Source organism: Thamnophis sirtalis, unplaced genomic scaffold (genome assembly GCF_051295495.1).
Source record: "Thamnophis sirtalis isolate CommonGarterSnake01/CBP01778 unplaced genomic scaffold, rThaSir2_p1.2 scaffold_5, whole genome shotgun sequence".
NCBI classification, from domain to species: domain Eukaryota; kingdom Metazoa; phylum Chordata; class Lepidosauria; order Squamata; family Natricidae; genus Thamnophis; species Thamnophis sirtalis.
This window is the reverse complement of record NW_028261385.1, coordinates 15,753,911-15,775,375: the sequence shown is the minus strand read 5'-3', so window position 1 is coordinate 15,775,375 and position 21,465 is coordinate 15,753,911. Positions and strand designations below refer to the sequence as shown.

At 38.1% G+C, this 21,465-nt stretch overlaps 1 protein-coding gene across 13 annotated transcripts in view; it reads left to right on the top strand.

The window, feature by feature from the left end:
* TCF4 (transcription factor 4) overlaps window positions 1–21,465 on the top strand; it is a 417,049-nt gene that overhangs the window by 204,790 nt on the left and 190,794 nt on the right. The gene's annotated exons all lie outside the window — the stretch shown is intronic.

Here is a 21,465-nt window from a genome sequence, read left to right as displayed (position 1 = left end):
ATGCCACTATATAGTAGGCATTTGCATATTTTTAAATTTCCAGAGACGGTACCTTCATCTAAAATTTCTATCAGTAGCTAAATATTAAACTGCGTGCAATATACATATACATACATACATACATACGTATGTATGTATGTATATATACACACACATACACATACTGCAATCCAGTTTTACTGCTTCTTCAGAATGCTTTATTCTGCTACCTTCCTTCCCTCTCCCTTCCTTTTTTTTTTTTTAAGGACAGTTATTGTTTGCATTCTTTGATTGCTTCTTTCACCCCAAAAGAAACACTTGCTTACTTTGGAAGAAAACACCCCTTTTTATCCCTTTCAAACTTTACACACTTTAAAGTGAGAAGTGCCACGTAGCTTTTTTCCTTCTTCTTAATTTATTGTGACCGTAACTTTCTCAGCAGAGGAGAGAAACAATGTGAGGTTTATGAAATGGGTTTGGGGTAGGTGAGTTCAGCTACTTTGCTTAATTAAGCATAGCAAAATATAAACAGTCCAAGTCATTAAATAGAACCTTGCCTTGAAAAGTACACATACTTAGTATTAATGTTTCCTTAGAGCTGGCATTCCAGTGCCTTTGTGCATCTGTTCATTTTTGCAAGTTTTTGATTCTCCAGCCTACTCAGATATGCTATCCATTCTACCCAGATCGGTAGCAAGAGATTTGCGGAAATGAGACGTGAGGCTGCTTTGGTCAAGAACTATGGACTTGCATGTGTTCTCAAGTATTAGATTCATCCCTGTTTTCTGGAAGGAATTGCCCAGGAAAAGAAACATACAGCATTCGCAGTGCAATGGAAACAGCTTTGGAATGTGCCTGTTCAAATGCTTGGAGCAGATAGCTTTGGCAGCGAACAACGTAATGCTGTGTGGCTTTAGTGTAAAGCTTTCAATTCCTGTGGAAGGTTTGATCTGTTGGATCTGGTTACTGAGGGCCAAAACAAAAGAGGAGAAGTTTGGTGACATGCTTCTTTTTTGCAGGTAGAATAACCTGTAATTTACGGAAGGGGGGAGTTGTTGTTTTTTTATTAAATTGGTTGTGGTTTGGGGCTGGTTTGGATGATAGCCGATTGTCATTTCTACAGGATTCCTTATTTTTTCTTTTCTTTTTTTTTAAAAAAGGGGTGGTATTTATCAGATTAATTCAAATCGGATTAAAGCTCCCTTAAACTGTCACTTATATTTCTTAAATGTGTGAAAGAAAAAAAGAAAGTGGGAGCCTCGTTTATCCATTTGTGATTTTACAGAACCAGCCTATGAAATGATTTACGGCATCTGAAGTTCATTAAAATCAAAAGGGCTGTTTCCAAAATAAGCATCATCTGCAATAAAGGGTGATGGGCAGGGTGTTTTCCTATTTTAAATCAATTCACTTTCATTGTAGCTTTTCATGTATTCCTTCATGCTTCTACCACCACCCTTTTCATAGATGTTACTCATTTATTGAGCTAAGTTATCATTCCTTTTGTTTCCGGACATATGGTGTTGTAAATATACTTAAGGATAAATCCCCAATAATTCCCAGCAAAAGTAAATCATTCTGTGAAATAAGTATTGTTACCTGGGTAAAGGAGATTTATCTTCTGAATGATACTTTTGTCACTAAGCTCCTGATTTTAGCCATGTAGCTTCCTTTTTGCAACAGCCTCTAATCTTTTATCTTATGTACAAGCTACTTTCCCTTGTGTAACAGCAGAATACAATATTGCTTTTTCTAAAAGCACATTTGTTATTTGTTTCTCTACATCTTTACATCAGTCCATATTGTCTTATATCTACTTATATCCAATTATTAAACTGTTGTAGCTAGTTACTGAATGTTGTACCATATCAGTAGCTGAGGCATTGCTTCTCTCTCTCTCTCTCTCTCTCTCTCTCTCTCTCCCTCTCCCTCTCCCTCTCCCCCTCCCCCTCCCCCTCCCCCTCCCCCTCCCCCTCCCTCCCTCCCTCCCTCCTCTTTCTCTCTCTTTCTGTCTCTCTTTCTAATTCTCTCCTGGTCTCTGATTCTGCTGTTTTCTGCGGTTTCCGAAATCTTCACGACTTTACAACCTGCTCTGTAAACACATGGAAATCGGTAATTGCCATTTCTAGTATCCAAATTATTCATAACTTTTTTTTTATTTTCCACAATGAGATGATAGTGTCAGTTAAAGTTCAACAGTGTATAACTGATCCCTGAAACAGATGTTTGAGGAAACAATCTTTTCCGTGGCACCAACCTAGTTCTGATTGTCCTCAAAATAAGGAAGTGGCTGGATATTTTTTCAACACTGTTAATTTACATTGGAGAGAAGCTCATATTCAAACATTCCTGGAAAATGGCCAAGGGGCAAAATAATAATAATAATCTAAGAATAGGGATCACCTGCTGCAAAATATAGAAAACAAGTTGTTAGCCAAATAGTAAGGTCATATTCAGCCCAGCCATTAAAATAAGCTATTGCAAAATTCAAATTGATGGGAAATAAGTGCAACGTTCTTTAAACATTGTCCAAAATTTGGCCTCCCTGACCCACATTGGCATGTGAGTCAAATTCAGTTGGTTAACTACATCAATCTGGCTTTTAGAAGGTAGCTTAATACCATTTTTAACAAATAAAATGTCTACATTCCATTTTTAATCACTGTTGAATCAAATAAAGGGTTCTATCCGTTTGAATTTTGTCTGAGCATGATCCAACAAAATGTCCCCACAAACGTGGTATTAAGAAAATAATTCTAGTGTTTATTCCCCAGTGAATGGTATCCAAAAGTGACAGTGGAGATCATTTAGCTACCATGATAAACTTAATGCCTATGATTTTTTCTAATTTACTTTTAACTGTATCTTTGCTGGTACCATCACCACAAGCCAAGAACAGATTCCCTGGTTACTGAAAAAGTGATACCATGCCTTCCAGTTCCAGGATGGCTTATAAGACTATTTTGAAACTGTCAGAATAAATCAGTAAGATTCACACATAGAAAGGGAAACAGAGAGATGCAAAGGCAGAGGGAGAATGGGAGGGAGGGAGAGAGAGAGAACAGTATAAAGTGGAAACCAAATTAAAAGTAGTTACATCAGTACAATAGTAAGTAAAAGCTCCCTGCCTATTAGGACATAATGGAAACCAGAGTCACACCTCACTTAGCCACCACAATTGAGCCTGCAATTTTGGTAATAAGTCATTTGAGTCCTTAAGTGGGTCACCACATGACCTGACTTGATTTTATGACCATTTTTATGATGATCAGAAGTGGGTTACATGGTTGTTAATCAAACCACCTGGTCGTTAAGCAAATCGATTCTCCCGAATGGGTGGTTTTTGCAGAAACTTGACAAGAACTCTATAAATCAGCAAAAAATGTTGCAAACCATCATGACTTTGGGAGGCTGTAACCAGTCATAAATTCGAGCCTGTTGTCAAGCACCCAAAACGTGACACAGGGGGAAGATATGGCAGTTCATAACTTCAATGACAGATCAAATACCTTTTGAGGGAGTCAATGGTAAACTTTGCATGATTGTTAAGTGAGGTCTATTTATATCAGGGGTAGTCAACTTTTTTATACCTACTGCCCACTTTTGTATCTCTGTTAGTAGTAAAATTTTCTAACCGCCCACCGGTTCCACAGTAATGGTAATTTATAAAGTAGGGAAGTAACTTTACTTTATAAAATCTATAAAGCAGAATTACAGCAAACTCCTACCACCCACCATGAAAGCTGGAACGCCCACTAGTGGGTGATAGGGACCAGGGTGACTACCACTGATCTATATAGAGGCAGAGCCTACATTAGAACAGGGGTCTCCAACCTTGGCAACTTTAAGACTTGTGGACTTCTGGGAGTTAAAGTCCACAAATCTTAAAAGATGCTAAAGTTGGAGACCCCTTCATTAGAACTTCCCCATTCGCTTCTAAACTTGTATGTTTGTTGTCCATCAGCTAACTAGCTTGAAGTTGAAAAGGGAGATCTCTCAAGAATTCTGTGTTGCCCTAATATAATAACAGAAGTATCCAATGGTGGGAATGAGGGATTGGGAAACAAGTTATGACAACTTTATTGCATGCAATGCAAGTCTCTCAGCACTTTGTGCAAGTGTGTGACATGATCAGAGTGAACCTTATTCTTTTTGGGGGAGGGAGGGGAACTAGGAGATCCTACAGAAGTCCATGTGCAGTGATTTCAAGAGAAGTTGAAATAAGATGTCTCATAAAATCAAGAAATGGAACAACCACAACAATAAATTAGAAGCGTCACTTTCTGGAAATAGCCATTGCAATATAAGGAGAACTACCCTCCTTCTCGTTCCCATCCAGTCACATCACTGGACCTCAGAAAATTCAGAAGGATATTTTCAATGCCATCATGGTTAGTTAGCACTATTGACTGCTACTTGATAAAGTGATGCTTCCCTTACCAGGGGTGGGATTCTACCAGTTCGGACAGGTTTCTCAGATGAGTTGTGCATCAGAGTGGATTGCGATGCCTCAACTGTTTTCCTTCCTAAACTGTAATCTGGAAGGTAGGTCTTCTCTAAACTGTGCACACTCGCAGTGAACTGGTTGTTAAACCGGTAGGATCCGACACCTGTCCCTTCCCTTTCCTCCATCATGATTCTAAAATCGCTTTAGTATATTAAGGCTACTAGGATTCAGACAGAAAACTATGTATGTAATTAGGTGCTAGCCAATAGTCATGGCAGTCATATTTTTACATAACAATATATGTGACAAAAATCCAATTTGGCCTTCTTTTGAAATGGCATCACAGTGTTTTGTGCAAACCTGTGTGATGTGTTCCAAATATTTTCAAAAGCTAGATTTAACTATGGGTAGCTGGATTAAAAGAGCTCAATTTCTATGCTCCTTTTCTGGCAAAGTACAGTAGTAAGTTGTAACAGTTGTGAATCTGGTCACCCATGTTACCAACCCAATTTTATGAATGGCGGCCATTACACTTTATATACGGCATTCATTATATGAACACTGGTCATTAAGCAAACCAGTGGTTCACTATGAAACGTCTTTTTTTGCAAAACCATTATAAAATCTAGTCACATGATCGTGGGATGCTGCATACAGCTGTAAATGCCAATTTGGTCTAGTGGTTAAGACACTAGAGTAGAAAGCAAAACACTGAAAGTTGTAGTCCCACCTAAGCCATGAAAGCTGGTTGGGTGATTTTGGGCCAGTCATTCTCTCTTAGTCCAGTTCATCTCAGTGGGTTGTTGTTGTGGAGACAATAGGAGGAGGAAAAAGCATTGATTATGTTCACTTCTTGTTCGTAAAGGTAATAAAAGTGGGGTTTTTGTTGTTCATTTGTTGTCTAACTCTTTGCAATCCCATGGACCATCGCCCTCCAGTCCCGTCCTCCACTGTCTCTTGGAATTTGCCAAAATTCATGTCCACTGCATCAATGACACTATTTAACCAAAAGGCGGGTTACAAACAGAATAAAATAAAATGTAATCTGGTTGCTGATCATCCGACATGTGGTCACATGACCAGGGGGCAGCCTCAGAACTTCAGAATAAGGTTGCAAATACCCTCAAGGACATGTAGTTGTAACATCCAACTGTTGCTAAGCAACTGGTTGTAAGTTGCATTAAATAGAGGGATACAGTCAAGATCAAGTGAGATACTAATACCACTCTATAAAGTCCTAGTAAGGCCACACTTAGAGTACTGCATCCAGTTTTGGTCACCACACTATAAAAAGATGTTGAGACTCTAGAAAAAGTACAAAGAACAACCAGGATGATTAGGGGACTGGAGACTAAAACATATGAATAACGCTTACAGGAACTGGGCATGGCTAGTCTAGTGAAGAGAAGGACCAGGGGAGACATGATAGCATTGTTCCAATATTCAAGGGGTTGCCATAGAGAGGAGGGGGTCAAACTATTTTCCAAAGCACCTGAAGGCCAGATAAGGAATAATGGATGAAAATTGATCAAGGAGAGATTCAACCTAGAAATAAGGAGACATTTTCTGACAGTGAGAACAATCAATCAATGGAACGGCTTGTCTTCAGAAGTTGTGGGAGCTTCATCACTTGAGACTTTCAAGAAGAGGCTGGGCTGCCATTTGTTAGAAATGGTGTAGGCTGTCCTGCTTGAGGGAGTGGGGTTTGTACTAGATGACCTATAAGGTCCCTTCCAACTAGGACTACCCGTATCTCTTCTTGCCTTTGAAAAAGCTACACAGACAAGTGGAGGGTCCAGAATTTGTCCCAAACTGAGATGAGGCCTTTTCCAGACTTCTGACAGAACATGATCCTGCTTATTTGAGAAGATTTGTCCGTTCAATTTATACCATAGCTTGATGGACTCATGTGATCTCCTAACTTTCTGACTAGATACTTTTCATTTCTGTTTTTCTAGGTTACCCAATTACGTATTTATATCGTATTTGATCCATGCATTTTTAATTCAGATTTAGGATTTGGCCCACGGTATCTTGAGCTTTTTCTGAGAACCTATTCCATCACGATTATAGTTGGTCCACTTGTGGCTGAAATGAAGAATGGGAACTCTGGATTATGCTGATTTCTGTTCATGCAGAATTTAATTTCCTCGGCAATAGAAATATTTTTATTCACTGGGTTTATCTAATGTTAGAACCCAACGCAATGTAACTTGAAATACATTCAGACTTTTTTTTAAGAAAATGGTTTGAATGTGAAATCTGAAAATATTTATTTTTGTTTCAGCAAACTGAAGCCTTGGCATTTGTAGAAATATACTGTAAGAAAACGTATATTATTTATTATGGGATAAAGATAATCAGTGCCTTTTTTTTTAACACCATTCTTTCAAATATGTAGAAATACCCCAACTTCCTACCCATTGAAATGTTTTTTTAAAAAAGAGAGAAAATTTAGCAAGCGTCAATGTACATTAACATTCTGTTACTACAATATGGCAGAATGTATTATAACTCAACAGTAAGAGAAAGAAAGGTGGTGTTTTTGTTTTTGTAAGCGTATCTGACATCTTCAATTTGTAGCAAAATGTTGAGGGAAAAAGTGAAAGGTTTATAAATGGAAAAATTTGAGAGGATCTGAAAGATGAATGGAAGTTATTCTCGTTAAAGCTGAACAGGTTGGATCTTTACTTACAGATCTGTTGAATCCCCAAATAAACATTACCAGATGTTGGGGGGGAGGGGCGTGGAGAGAAAGTTCAGGTTCTTTTTTGCAGCTCTTCCTGGTCTCAGAAAGTGCTGCAAGCACATAAACCTGTTCAGATATGTTAACATCAACAGATGGGTATCTATAGAGGTAGCCCTCAATTAGTAACTGCCTTGTTTTACATTCATAAGTCGCGATGGTGATGGTATAGTAACTTTGTGACCAATTCATAGGTTTGCAAAGCAAAGGAAAGTTGATGCAAGATTATAAACATAGCTGCAGTTTCATGTGGCAGCCACGTCCTTCTGAGTTGCTGGTCTCAGTTGTCACTAAATGAGGATTACCTGTAATGCTTGTTTTCACTGTAGAGTGAAACAATGTGTTTTATTAAATATGCGAAGCAACTTTTAAGTTTGTCCCTAAAGTTCTTTTTTCAAGAGGCAACTGGACTTTCTGCTTTTTCTTTGAAGACGTTTTGCTTCTCATCCAAGAAGCTTCTTTCGCTTAGAGTTGAAGATGAGAAGCGAAGCTTCTTCAAAGAAAAAGCAGAAAATCCAATTGCCTCTTGAAAATGCACCTTTGGGACAACCATGACCTGGATGACTGAGAATCTCCACAGATATATATTTATGCTTGTTCTCTTAGCAATGGAATATACGAGAGGACAATTTGCATCACTTAGGAACTTGGGTTCCTGTTGTCCAGCGCTCCTCATAGAGTAGTGAATGGTAGGAGTGGTTTTTGTAGACCTAGAGTATTCCTAATTCAGTGTCGTGCTACTGTTTCAAAGCAGTATTTACATTGCCCAATCTCTTGTGCTCTCAGTTGTCACTCAACAACAACCAAGTGTCACAGCTTTGCCCTTCTGAACACCATATGTACTGCTACAGTGCCTTCTTTCTCTTTTCTCCTTTTATTTTTAAATTCCTTTACCTAACACTGAAGAAGAGGAAAAAATGCTTGCGCTGATTTTTTAGGACCGAACTATGAGATAGGACAGGAAAGTTACTCAACCGAAGGCTACCTGGATGTGACCCAGTTTAGGCCTTTGGGGATCTCCTAAAGATCAATTAGCCAGTCCTGCTTTGCTCTGGATATGCAGTTTCCCAAATGCAGAAATAAGTGGAAAATGCAATACTTAACTTAAGAAATCTCAATTGCAACTTTTAAGTTTCACAGATTTCAACTCCCAGAATTCCCCAGATTGGGAAATTCTGGGAATTGAAATCCAAACATCTTAAATTTGTCAGGATGGAGAAACACTGCTCTAACAAATGACTTAACAAAAGTGAAGCAATGGCCTGATCCCAATTATATTCATTAATTCACTCACTCGCTCACGCATGCATTCAATTTCTATAGAATTTATTTGAAACATTCCTGAAAATTGCTCCCAGAACATCTAAATAAGACTGCCCATGCTTCCAGTCTTATTTTTTTAAAGAATCACAAAAGAAACAAAAAATGTCTTTTTTGAGAAGGAAAACCAACACTAACCCAAGCACTAGTTTTTAGTTGAAAAGTTCAGTTCTTAAATGATTTAGCAAACCATAGAATTGGTTCTATCTACCGTCAAAAGACGTGTATTTCCTTTCTCTTTGGGCAACACAAACAATGGCAATTGAATAGCAAAAGGGTAGTAGATGACCATCTGAAGTTATATCTGGACTCACTGCAAACAGTTATTGCTGCTGTTCCTAGTCCTTATAGTGGCCTGAGTAATAATAGCAGTTTAGTTTTGAAATATGCGGCATGTTAATTGCTGTGATCACATTTTTGAACCCCGGAGCACTCCTCACCAGGAAATTTATAAATAACTGTAAATACTGAGTTCAGAGTAAAGCTTGTTAATTTAGCATTTTATTACGATGTGCATTAAAAAAATTATTTATGGCTAAGCTTAGTCTGTGTATCTTGTAACAAGACTGGTCTACACATGGAGTCAAAGGAAATGTACATTTGGTGGTGAAAATGGACTGTTTTAGAATATACACACATAACTCTGCCAATGAAACAGTATGGGAAATATTAAATGAACACTAAAGTAGCCTGGAAAAGATTGCTGGTTTATGCAAACAATTTTATAATATTTTTTCTACCAAAATTTATGGTAGCTCATTACTTCATTTGCCACACACACACACACACCCCAGCAAATCTACCACTGCATGGCTTTCTTGCAGTAATTCTGTAAAAGAGAATTACTTAGACTTTGAATTCATTTCCCGAAGACCCTGAAGACCCTCAAGTTCAGTGAGAAACAACGAGTCATAGTTTTAGTAGTAAATTTTGCTAACACACCCAAAAGGCATATTGATGATAACAGATGATAGGCAATTTGTTCTTTCCTTCCTTAGAATCCTTGACTAGCCATGACAATATTTTTTTTTAAAAAAAAAATGAAGTAAACTGAAAGACAAGGAATACGGGGCAACATTTAATAAAAGCAATATTGCTACAAGAATCAGTAGCAAAAAGAAAACATCCCTGTATAAAATCAAAACTGAATCGAACCGAACAGATTTTATTTGACATCTAAAGCAATTAACGAAAGAAGTGATATTTAACAATAGGCCTCCTAATCAACCGTCGTATTGTAAAACCCTGTCCTGGATAACCATCAATATGGCATTTTTAGATTGTTATTAATATAATGAGTTTCAATGACACTTGTGGGTACATTCATAGGGGTAAAGGAAACATAATCCTGGCCCCAAAGCAGTTAGTTGATTAGTGAGTCAAAGCTCACAAATTTAAGGATACCCAGATACAAAGCGAAGGAGGAACATAGTTTTTATGCTAGTTCCCCAAACTTTTCAAGAGTAACTTTATGTAGTAGTCTTAATTTAAAGAAACGTAATTAAAATATCATATTTTTCTTTCCCCAATCAAAGATACAATTAGTTCAACAGAGACAACCAGCTAATAGTATTGTAGGATCTGAAGTTACCTAAACTTAAAACCAAATTTTATGTCCCAGAACCAGGGTTTTTAAAAAAAACAACCAAAAAACTGTGAACATGTGTTTTTCATACCAAATCATGGCGAAGTTTTATTCAAGGATCATCTTTGTCTATTAGAATTGGGAGGTTTTTATTTGTTTTTGTTTTGAGTGATCTCCTAAGGATTATACTTATTATGCTGGTATCATAAAAATCCCCAACTGAGGAAAAGCAGGGAGTGATACCCTCCCACAGCACACAGTGAATTTCATGCTTGCATGTTTGGCTACTCTCTTAAATTAGATAAGGAGTATCTTCATTAGCATTTTTAACTTTGCTTTATATAAACTTACACCTTCTTGATTGCTACTGAGTCAGTATTTTAATTTTTATTCTTCTGCATAATTAAACTAAATCACTAAGACAAGAAATATTGTTTCTTGAAGTGGATAGATAGATGGATGGATGGATGGATGGATGGATGGATGGATGGAGAGATAGAAAGATAGATAGATGATAGATAGATAGATAGATAGATAGATAGATAGATAGATAGATAGATAGATAGATAGACAGACAGACAGACAGACAGACAGACAGACAGACAGACAGACAGACAGACAGACAGACAGACAGGGGTACTTTAGTGATAAATATCAAGGAAGTGTATTCAATAAGTTATAAAATTTTATCTCTGTAATACACCTGCAGTAAAATAACAAAACATTACTGCACTTAAGGAACATGTGTGTATGTGTTACAATGTTTCACCCCCCTTCTAAACAGCTGCTTACAAATTTCAAGATCCGTTGTGTATATTCCCTAGAGCCCATCTCTAATAATCGAGACACATCTGCCATTGCAGTATTATAGGCATATGTGGTTTTATTGAAAGCTATACCTGTCTATAAAAAAATTAAATAACTACTACCTCAATTAAATTGGCAAGCTACCTTTTGTGAAGATCATATTGCAGACCTCTGGAGACATAAAGAGTTCATTTTAGCTATTCAGTTACAAATCACTAAGTTTGTTTTTTTATTAGTCAAATAAGTAGATTTCTGCTGGCTCTCATAGCAAGTTGTCTGTACCTGTTATCAAATCTTCCTCCTGTTCCCTACATATAAAAACACATAAATCCTGTATTGATGCAGCATTAAATCAAATAAAACAAAAAAATTCAGAAAAATTGATTTTTCTTAAATCTTGTTGGCTTCTATCTTTCTGTTCCTTCTCCCCCCTCTCATGGCCTCCATTGCTAGAGAGTAGAATAAATTCTGAGAGTAACAGATTTATGATGAATTTATGATGAATGTGAAAATATTTCAGCTGATCAAAACAAGAAAGTCAAAAGCGCCTTTATGTCATGTGCCTTTATGTGGCTGGCTGCATTTGAAATCAGAAAAGTTAAATAATTGGCCTAATGCTAACTGAAATGTCATTCACTATTAATTACAAGTCACTTGTATGTGTTGTGAGTGTACCAGCTGCCTTAGAAGGACCTTTTCTAATGTGATGCACACTTCTGACTAGCTTTTTTCAATGTTAGGAACTTTATTGTTTATTTTTTAATTTATTTATTTTCTCAAGCGTGTATAAAATAACAGATATAAGTATAAGCATGATTATGAATGTGAATGGATACGAATAAGTGAGGACTGTAGGACAAGGATGGTAGCATGTTGTTGCACTTATGCACGCCCCTTACAGATCTCTTAGGAATGGGGGGAGGTCAACAGTAGACCATTTAAGGTTAAAGTTTTGGGGGTTTGGGGATAAAACCAAGAATCAGGTAGTGCATTCCAGGTGTTGACCACTCTGTTGCTGAAGTTGTATTTTCTGTAATCGAATTTGGATCGGTTTACCTTAAGTTTGTATCTTTGTGTGTTTGTGTATTGTTGCAGTTGAAGCAGAAGTAGTCATTGACAGGTAGAACATTGTAGCAGATAATTTTGTATACTACCCTCAGATCAGACCAAAAGCGGCATAGTTCTAAATTGTCTAAGCCCAAAATTTCGTGCCTGGTAGCATAAGAGATCCTGTTCTGAGCAGAGGAGTGGAGGACTCTTCTCATGAAATATCTCTGGACTCACTCAATTGTATTAATGTCTGATATGCAGTACGGGTTCCAGATGTTGGACTTCAATTCCCAGAAGGGGGCAGTGATACATCTTCAGAATGTTGGAGAGCCCCACCAGATTTCCCATAGTATGTTGAGGTTGTAATGCAAAAGTAAATGGAAACAAAGAAGTATTAAGGAGTAAAGTCGAGTCATTAAATATCTACAAGGATTAAGGGATGTATTTTTCCTCTGGAAAACACTCACATTTCCCAAATACAAAAAGGAGGACAAAAATTCCAACTGCAGGGATATCCCAGGCTACATTTGTCATCCATGCTTTAAGCCAACATCTAACACTTGGGTAAAAACTAAATCTAAAACATAATTATCTTCTTGTAGTTGAGGCAGACGCTAGACTAAGAATCTAATGCAGCAGAATGCAGGCCCCAAATGTAAGGGATGTTGTAATCATACTTGTTTCATCTCTATTCTTTTGATGAAGCTTTCCTTCATCACCAGCTGTTTGTTCAGAAGTTACTCTAGCAATGAGGAATGTCCTACCATGGCAAGAATAATCATCCTTTTGAAGAATTTCTAAGAGATTGTTGAGATATTTATTTAATTAATGGCTAGGAAGGATTACATTTTCTTATGTAATGCCCATCTTTCATTATGAAGACAGACCTACATGGCTTAAGGCAAGATTAGCTTCAGGACTGTCTGTCCCCAATTGTCTATGTCCATGTCACCAACCTGACCGGATGGGCTTTCTCCAGCTTTTTAGGGAAAATAGTATCATCTAGAGGAGTCTGATTTTCTCCATTCTGTCCATTTTCTCCACCACGGCACTTTCTCTGTGGAAAAGCATTTCCATAAATTCCAGATGACCCTGACCCATATTTGAAAATATGTCTTTTTGACATGGGCTTTGGAGCTTGGTTGTTAAGTGAGACCAGAAGGTATGATTATGGGATGGTTTCTAAAGGGGGATTGATTAAATGCAATGTTCTTTGGTTTTTTTTTGTAATGTATTACTGTGGTTATTATGAGGCCCTTGGAGTCATTAGATGTGACAGGCACCTATAAATATATGTAAATAAATAAAACCATAACAAATAACTCTGTTTTTTCTTTATTGGGAGTCAAGAGCTGCCTAGAAATACCTACTGAGATTTTACGTGCTGTTTCTAGGCTAGTCCGAATTCCATCTGCCGGCCAGTGCCGGCTGTTGACCACTTGGAGGAGGGCCTTCTCTGTGGCTGCTCCGGCCCTTTGGAACGAGCTCCCTGTGGAGATTCGGACCCTCGCCACCCTTCAGGCCTTCCGGACAGCCGTTAAGACCTGGCTGTCCCAGCAAGCCTGGGGTTGAGTTTCCCCCCTACTCGAATTGGCTGTACTTGCTGTGTTTTTTAAATCATTTGTATCGTCCTGTTTTTATCTTACTTTTTTGTATTTGTTCCCCTTCCCTTGGCTTTTGTTCAGCCGCCCTGAGTCCCTTCGGGGAATAGGGTGGCTTACAAATCGAATAAATTCCAATTCCAATTCTAGTCAGGGATCAAAACAGTATGCACTATACTTTCTATATATTTTATTTATTTTATCAGTATACTTTTATACCACCTTTCATCCTAATCGTAGTTAGAATTTTGGGAACTTATACCGTGTTTTCCCGAAAATAAGTATTATTATTTTTGACCCCCTAAATAAGCACTTGGTCTTATTTTTGGGAAGGTCTTATTATTTTTGAGGTGCAAGAGGCAGCAAGCGTGGTCACCTCATGGCTGCTGTTGTGTTGTGCTGCTACAGCAGCGAGGCACATGGCGCATCGCTGGGCCTGCCACTCTTGTTGCGGCGGCCATTAGCATGACAAGGGGCACGGTGGCTAGGGTTCCAGGAGCGGACATTAGGTAAGGGCATGTGGAGTGTTCCCCCTCCCTTCCCCCCCTCTGGCCCTGCCTCCTCACCTCGTGTTGTTTGTGTGGCAATCAACCAGAAGAAATGGCAGGGAACAGCTGTGTGTGCATTTAAATATTTTCAGGGTGGGCTTATTTGGGGGGAAGGACTTATTTTAGCGCATGCGTTCAAAAGCCCAATTGGGCTTATTATCCTGGAAGATCTTATGTTCAGGGAAACAGGGTAGGGTACCAAAAAAAAAACCCACATTGTTAAACAATTCTAGTTGGGTGGAAATGTATTTATAACACAATGCAAATTAGAACATATGCTCATTTATAATTTTTATTTAATAAGTCCTGAAATATGCCATCAAAGGCTTACAGAGTTTTCTTGTTTATATATCAATTTATTATATTAATGGGCTATATGGGGTTCAAACAAACCACTTTGAAACATTCTAAGTTTATTTTTAAAGTTGTGTAATTAAAACTTGGCTTACTATGATGTGTTATACAAGGTACATCTTGTAAATCTTAAGTTATGCTTATGGAACAGCATATATATATATATTTATATGTTAAGTTATATTTTTGTGTACATCTGTGCCTTATTTTAAGCCAGAAAAGTGAGATATAAATATTTTTAATAAATAAAATTTATTAGGAAGTGAAGTAGCTCCCCCAACCCACCTCTCTGCTAGTTGATTCTTTCTGTAATATGGATTCTAGCAAAACACAAATAGAGTTAATTAAATTATATTTTTTTTCACTGACGGCTGTAGCTGAAGTTGGACAGACGACATTCCTGCATAAGTTGGTTTTATTTTCATTTCTCAAGCTTCCTGGTAAAATACAAAATGGTGATAAAATAAGGACCACTGTTCCTGTGTTTATCTGAGTGTGGTCAAGTCCAAAAATTGAGCCCCATTCACTAAGAAACAAAATTCCATTTGGACAATGGAACCCAAAGGTAAAGGTTTCCCTTGCACATATGTGCTAATAGTTCCCGACTCTAGGGGGTGGTGCTCATCTCCGTTTCAAAGCCGAAGGCATGTCTGTGGTCATGTGGCTGGCATGACTAAATGCCAAAGACGCACAGAACACTGTTACCTTCCCATCAAAAGTGGTTCCTATATTTCTACTTGCATTTTTACATGTTTTCGAACTGCTAGGTTGGCAGAAGCTGGGACAAGTAACAGGAGCTCACTCCATTATGCGGCGCTAGGGATTTGAACCATCAAACAGCCGACCTTTTTGATTCACAAGCTCAGCATCTTAGCCATTGAGCCACTGTGTTCCAATAATGGAACCTACACATACCTAAATACTGAACTATCTCTAAGTGGAACTAATTTCCAAATAGGCATATATTGGTCAGATTCATTTATATAGATAAACTGAGACAGAGTCAATCGGGATTTAGAGCAGCACATACAAAAGGGAGCATATGTATAATTGAATACATACATGCACACACACGTCCGTCCGTCCATCCGTCCATACACGGAGGGTTTGTTTGTTATTGCTAGACTAGCAGAACAATGAAATTCATGCTTAGAGGAAGATTGGTATTCTGGAAAAAATGTTGCCCTCTGGAACAAAAAGAAATAATGCTTTAGTAATATCCTGGACATTGAAAATAAACACAGCTGTTTCAAGTGTCCAAGAATAGTATGCCCTCCTGCTGGGCTACATTTGCCAGTTGTTCAGTAGCTTAACCTGTAATTTCCCCCCCACATCCTGAATATAACTTGAAATTTAAAGGAATTAAATTTAATTCTGCAATTGTATATTTCTATCTATCTATCTATCTATCTATCTATCTATCTATCTATCTATCTATCTATCTATCTATCTACCTACCTACCTACCTACCTACCTACCTACCTACCTACCTACCTACCTACCTACCTACCTACCTACCTGTGGTGGGATTCAAATTTTTTTACTACCGGTTCTGTGGGCGTGGCTTGGTGGGCATGGCAGGTGAAGGTTACTGCAAAGTCCCCATTTCCTCCCGATCAGCTGGGACTTGGGAGGCAGACAATAGATGTGGGTGGGGCCAATCAGAAGTGGTATTTACTGGTTCTCCAACCTACTCAAAATTTCCGCTACTGGTTCTCCAGAACTGATCAACACCTGCTGAATACCACTTCTGCTACCTACCTACCTATCTATTTATCCGAGCTGCTGTTGATATTGTGTTTAAATTTACTATCATCTCATCCATATTTCTAGTGGTCCTAGCAAGATTTATGGCAGAGTTTACTCAACGGGGGAAATTAGCCAATGGATTCTGATGCTGTTATTTATTCCAATTTGCCAGTGACTGTCATCTCAATAAGCCTGTCCTCACAACATTGCACAAGGGCCACATGGAATGGATTGCAACTTTGAACACTACTGCTAATAATAATTACAATAATAAACCATCTGGGGCACCACTTGAACATTATCGGCATTGACAAAATTATTATGAGTCAATTGCAAAAGGCAGTTTAACAACAATAGCAATACTATCAAGCAACAGCAGCTGCTTATTCCATATACTTGGAAAGCACTTGATAGATGGATAAAAATGCCAAATTGAATCTAAACGTCTGGCTGCCCCTTATGATAAACCTTTGTGAACCATAATAATAAATGCATACAAAGACAGAATTGAGAACTCAGAGACAAACAGCAAATGCCGCATCTGCAAAGAAGCTGGAGAAACAGTGGATCTCCTAGTTATCTGCTATAAGATCATTCCACAGAGTGACTACGAACAACGGCATGACCAAGTAGCAACAATGATGTATTGGTATATTTGCAAAAAAATACCATTTGCCTGCAAGCAAGAACTGTTGGGACCCCAAAAGAGACAAAGTAATAGAAAATGGAGAAGCTGAAGTGCTCTGGGGTTTTAAAATTCAAATATACTAACACCTGCCAAATTGAACCCCAGATTTAACAATTATCGATAAAGACAAAAATATCTGGATAATGGATGTGGCAAAACCTGCAAAGGAGAAGAGAAACAGCTGTAGAAAATAACAAAATATCAACACCTGTAAGCAGAACCATGGTGGCAAAAGACAGCAAAGATAATAACAATAATAATAGGTTTCTTAGATGCAATTTCAAAACTTCTGGAGCACCACTTGAACATTATCAGCATTGACAAAATCCCCAACAGTCAATTGCAAAAGTTAGCTTTATTTGGAACCGCTTAAATTGTGCAATGATGTCTCTTAACATCATGAAACAACATCTATCTAGCCCAGGTCCTTTGGAAGGACTCTATGGGTGAATAAAAATGTCAAGTCCAAACAACAGGCTGACTATGCTACCTACCATAATACTATAACAATATATTAAAATCATTTAAGTTATTCATCTACCTACCTTTTACTAGGGTCTTTTAAACTATTTTCTTTCTGTAAAAAAGATATTTGAGCTGTAGAAGGTTAGTATTTTGATAAAATAGAAAAGGATATTTTATCTAATGCAATGGTTTAGATGAAAAATGTGGGTAGCTCCCAACTATTCATTTTTTCCACTCTATCTTGGGACAAATAACCCAGATAATGTTTAAGAAAATGAATGGATCTCTTGGAATGGAATAAAATTGATGTGGGCATATCTGACTTTAAACCCAGCTATACTGCTGGAACATAAGGATTCACAGACTATGCCTCAACTAACCCCACACGTCGGCAAAAACTAGAGCAGATATACGTAATATAATTGCAGTGAACTAAAGAAAATGTTTAGGGACATTTTATGTTTCATAAAGATAATAAATAATAAAGAGAATGTTTAAGGGACATGGTGGCTCAGTGGCTAAGACACTGACTTTGTCGATCAGAAAGGTTGGCAGTTCGGTGGTTCGAATCCCTAGCATCATGTAACAGAGTGAGTTCCCGTTACTTGTCCCAGCTTCTGCCAACCTAAGCATGCAAAGGAGAAGAGAAAGAGCTGTAGAAAACAACAGAATATAAACATCTGTAAGTAGCAGTAGAACCAGGCATGTAAAAAATGCAAATAGAAAAATAGGGACTACCTTGGTGGGAAGGTAACAGCGTTCCATGTGCCTTCAGCGTTTAATCATGGTGGCCACAGGACCATGGAGACATTTTCAAACAGTGCTGGCTCTTCGGCTTTGAAATGGAAATGAACACCGCCCCCTAGAGTTGGGAACGACTAGCATGTATGTAGGAAGGAAACCTTTACCTTTACTTTAAAGAGGATGTTTGAAAAGTTAAGGGTTTGAATATTCTTTTAATGAATTTGGGATGACAGATAATAAGCTAACAACGCTAAACATTATAAGCTTTAGAAATAATTAACAATTCCACCCTCCAGTAACTCCTAGTTGCTTTTTGCTCTGTTCACTTCTTCCCTGTCTCGCTTTTTGTCTCCTGGGGATAAAGAGAAAAGAACTCAGCTGCCTTAGTTCTGAATTGCAGCTATTTAGCTAAAAGGGTAAATAGCTTAGCGCCTTTAAGTCATTTTGGGGATAGCCTAGAGAAGAGGAAGGTGAGGATGTTACCAGAAGAGAGATTTGGGAAGAAAATTGGGATCCTATTTGGCAGCATGAGCAAAAGAGCCACATGCCTATCAGGACCCACTTGTCATATCTGAAGGAACACATTCCCTTCTAATGGACCCTGATAGCCCATTAATGATTTAATCACCCTGCAAGAAGTAACTCGGTTCTCATTAACAGTATGCTGAAAATATTGATATTAATGGATTTATTCCTGTAGATCAGGAGTAAATAAATTTTTCTCCACTGGGCAATCCTTAGAGGAAAGAGAAATAAGAGGAATAGGGAAAAGACAAAAAAAAAAAAAGAATTAGAAAGGAATTACATTCACAATTGCACTTAATGCATTTTATGTAGCCTACTTCAATTCATTGAGAGTAATCAAATTGCTGTAATGGTGTTTAATAAGGTAAATATTTCTCACATTAAAAATTATAAAGGGTGATTGTTTTGGAGGAAGTTAAGAAGCTGTGCCCGATGTTATGGGAAAACATGGTGGTGCAGTGGTTAGAGTACAGTACTGCAGGCTACTTCAGCTGACTGCTAGCTGTAGTTCAAATCTCACCGGCTCAAGATTGATTCAGCCTTCCATCCTTCTGAGGTCAGTAAAATGAGGACCCAGATTATTGAGGGCAAGAGACTGACTCTGTAAACCACTTAGAGAGGGCTGTAAAGCACTGTGAAGCGGTATGTAAGTCTAAGTACTATTGCTAAAAGACACAGACTGTCTCTGAAATAGGAACTGTGTTTTCCCCAAGATTCAAAGGCCCTTACCCACTACCCCAATCGTGACTTATTTAAATGAGCTCTTAAAACCTGGGCTTGTCCCCAGAGCCTGGGTCAAACTGGGTAACAGACCCCCTTGTGTGAAGTTTCGCTATTTTAAACAGTTGTTCATTTTTTCTGATTTTTTTCCTTTTCATTTTATAATTCATAATTAGATATCACCAATCACCAATCTCACTCACAGAGTTACAGATCCTTGTTGTTTTTAGTGTGTTTTTATATTTACTTACTTACTTACTTACTTACTTACTTATTTATTTAATTCCTCACAATACTAGCTACCCAGAAGCGTAATAGAGTGTGGCAGCTTATAAATCTAACAGATAAATGTGCAATGCTTTTGTTTCTTCAAAATAGGCATTTCATTCATGAGTCCATTTTATAAACAATATGTGGTCAATTCCCAAATTTCACGTCTTTGTTCCAATGCCTGTTAGTGATTACAGTTATTCACACAAAAGTAACTAGATCAGTGATGGCAAGCCTGTGACACACATGCAAAGAGCGCATGCCATGTCCTTTGAGTGACATGTCAGCATTCATAACACCTGGCCACAACTATTCTCAAAAGCTTGCCCCATTCTTACACAATTTTTGGAGGCTATGCGAGAATGGGGCATGCTTTCATGTAATTTTTGGAGACTGGAAAGACCACAAAAGAGCATTCTCCAAAGCCACTTCAAGAATGAAGGTCTTGTGTGACCTGGAGCAGTCTCAGATAAGATCCTCTCAACAGAAAGAGAACATCGCTTGAAGGTAAGTGATGTGCAGCAAATCCCAGAAAGCATTGGGCCGTGTAGGCAGTCACACCTTTATCCGAGGAATTGATTGATTGATTGATTGATTGATTGATTGATTGATTGATTCATTCATTCATTCATTCATTCATTCATTCATTCATTCATTCATTCATTCATTCTGGGTCCCGTCCCCTTAGGAGATACATCTGGCAGAACCCAGAAGGACCTTTTCTGTGAGGGGCTTCCTCCCTTTGGAATATCATCCCATCAGAAATTAGGCTGGTTCCCACTTTGACACTCCTTTTGTAAGACCCTCAAGGTTTTGCGAGTGGACCTAGGGAGCCCAGAGTGGAGTAGAATACATCAAATGACTTATTTGACTGTTGTTGGGAGGTGGGGGTCAGGGGTGGGTTCTGGCTTCTTTTGCTGCCAGTTCATTCAGGGATGCCCTTCGGGTGCACATGCATTTTGTGCACATACTTGATGTGCGCTACACACACATGCACAATAGTTAAAAAAAACAAGATGGCACCACCTATAGCACCGCCAATAGAACTGGTTTGGGTGTTTGGGCGGCCAAGTTACTACCTACCCTGAACTGGTAGGAACCCATTGGAAAAAAATTGAAAAAAATGTCTATATGACAACAAATATGCTACAAATCACATTGATTTTGCAGCATATCTGTACTACAAACTTTGACAATCTGTAATTGTCAAATAAAGAGCAATATTGCAATAATTGAGATTATTTCACCTGGTTTGCGTGTATTACATAAGAAAGACATAATGATTGTCTACTATCCTGGTTCCTAGTTTACATACAGTGTTGTATTGCTAACTGCTGACTTGTTTAAGAAATGAAAAAGGCAACTATAGCAATATTTATTAAACCTGTGTGCTAGCTGATTCTCAGTGACACAATAAGCAAAGAAATTAAAATCAAAGTGATAAAATATATAAAAAATATTAAAGATGGCAAATATAATGATGTGGAGGTCTCTCTGCTACACACACACACACACACACACACACACACACACACACACACACACACACATGTATACCAGAGGAGAGTTGCTCCTGGTTCAGCCCGAATTGGCCAGTGGCGGGAATCTCCACCCGGACGCTTTTACGCATGCACAGAAACGTCACACATGAGAGAGAGAGCGCGAGCCAACTGGTAGTAAAAAAATTGGAAACCCACCACTGATGTATACAACATAGATACATAAATACACACACACAGACACCCCTACCATAATTATTTACCACATAAGTGAGTTTTATATTTGCAGAATGAAGGATTTCTTCCCAATTAAAACATGATCCTCAGAAAAGGAGGATTTTTCTTGAGATCTTAACACAGTTAATCCT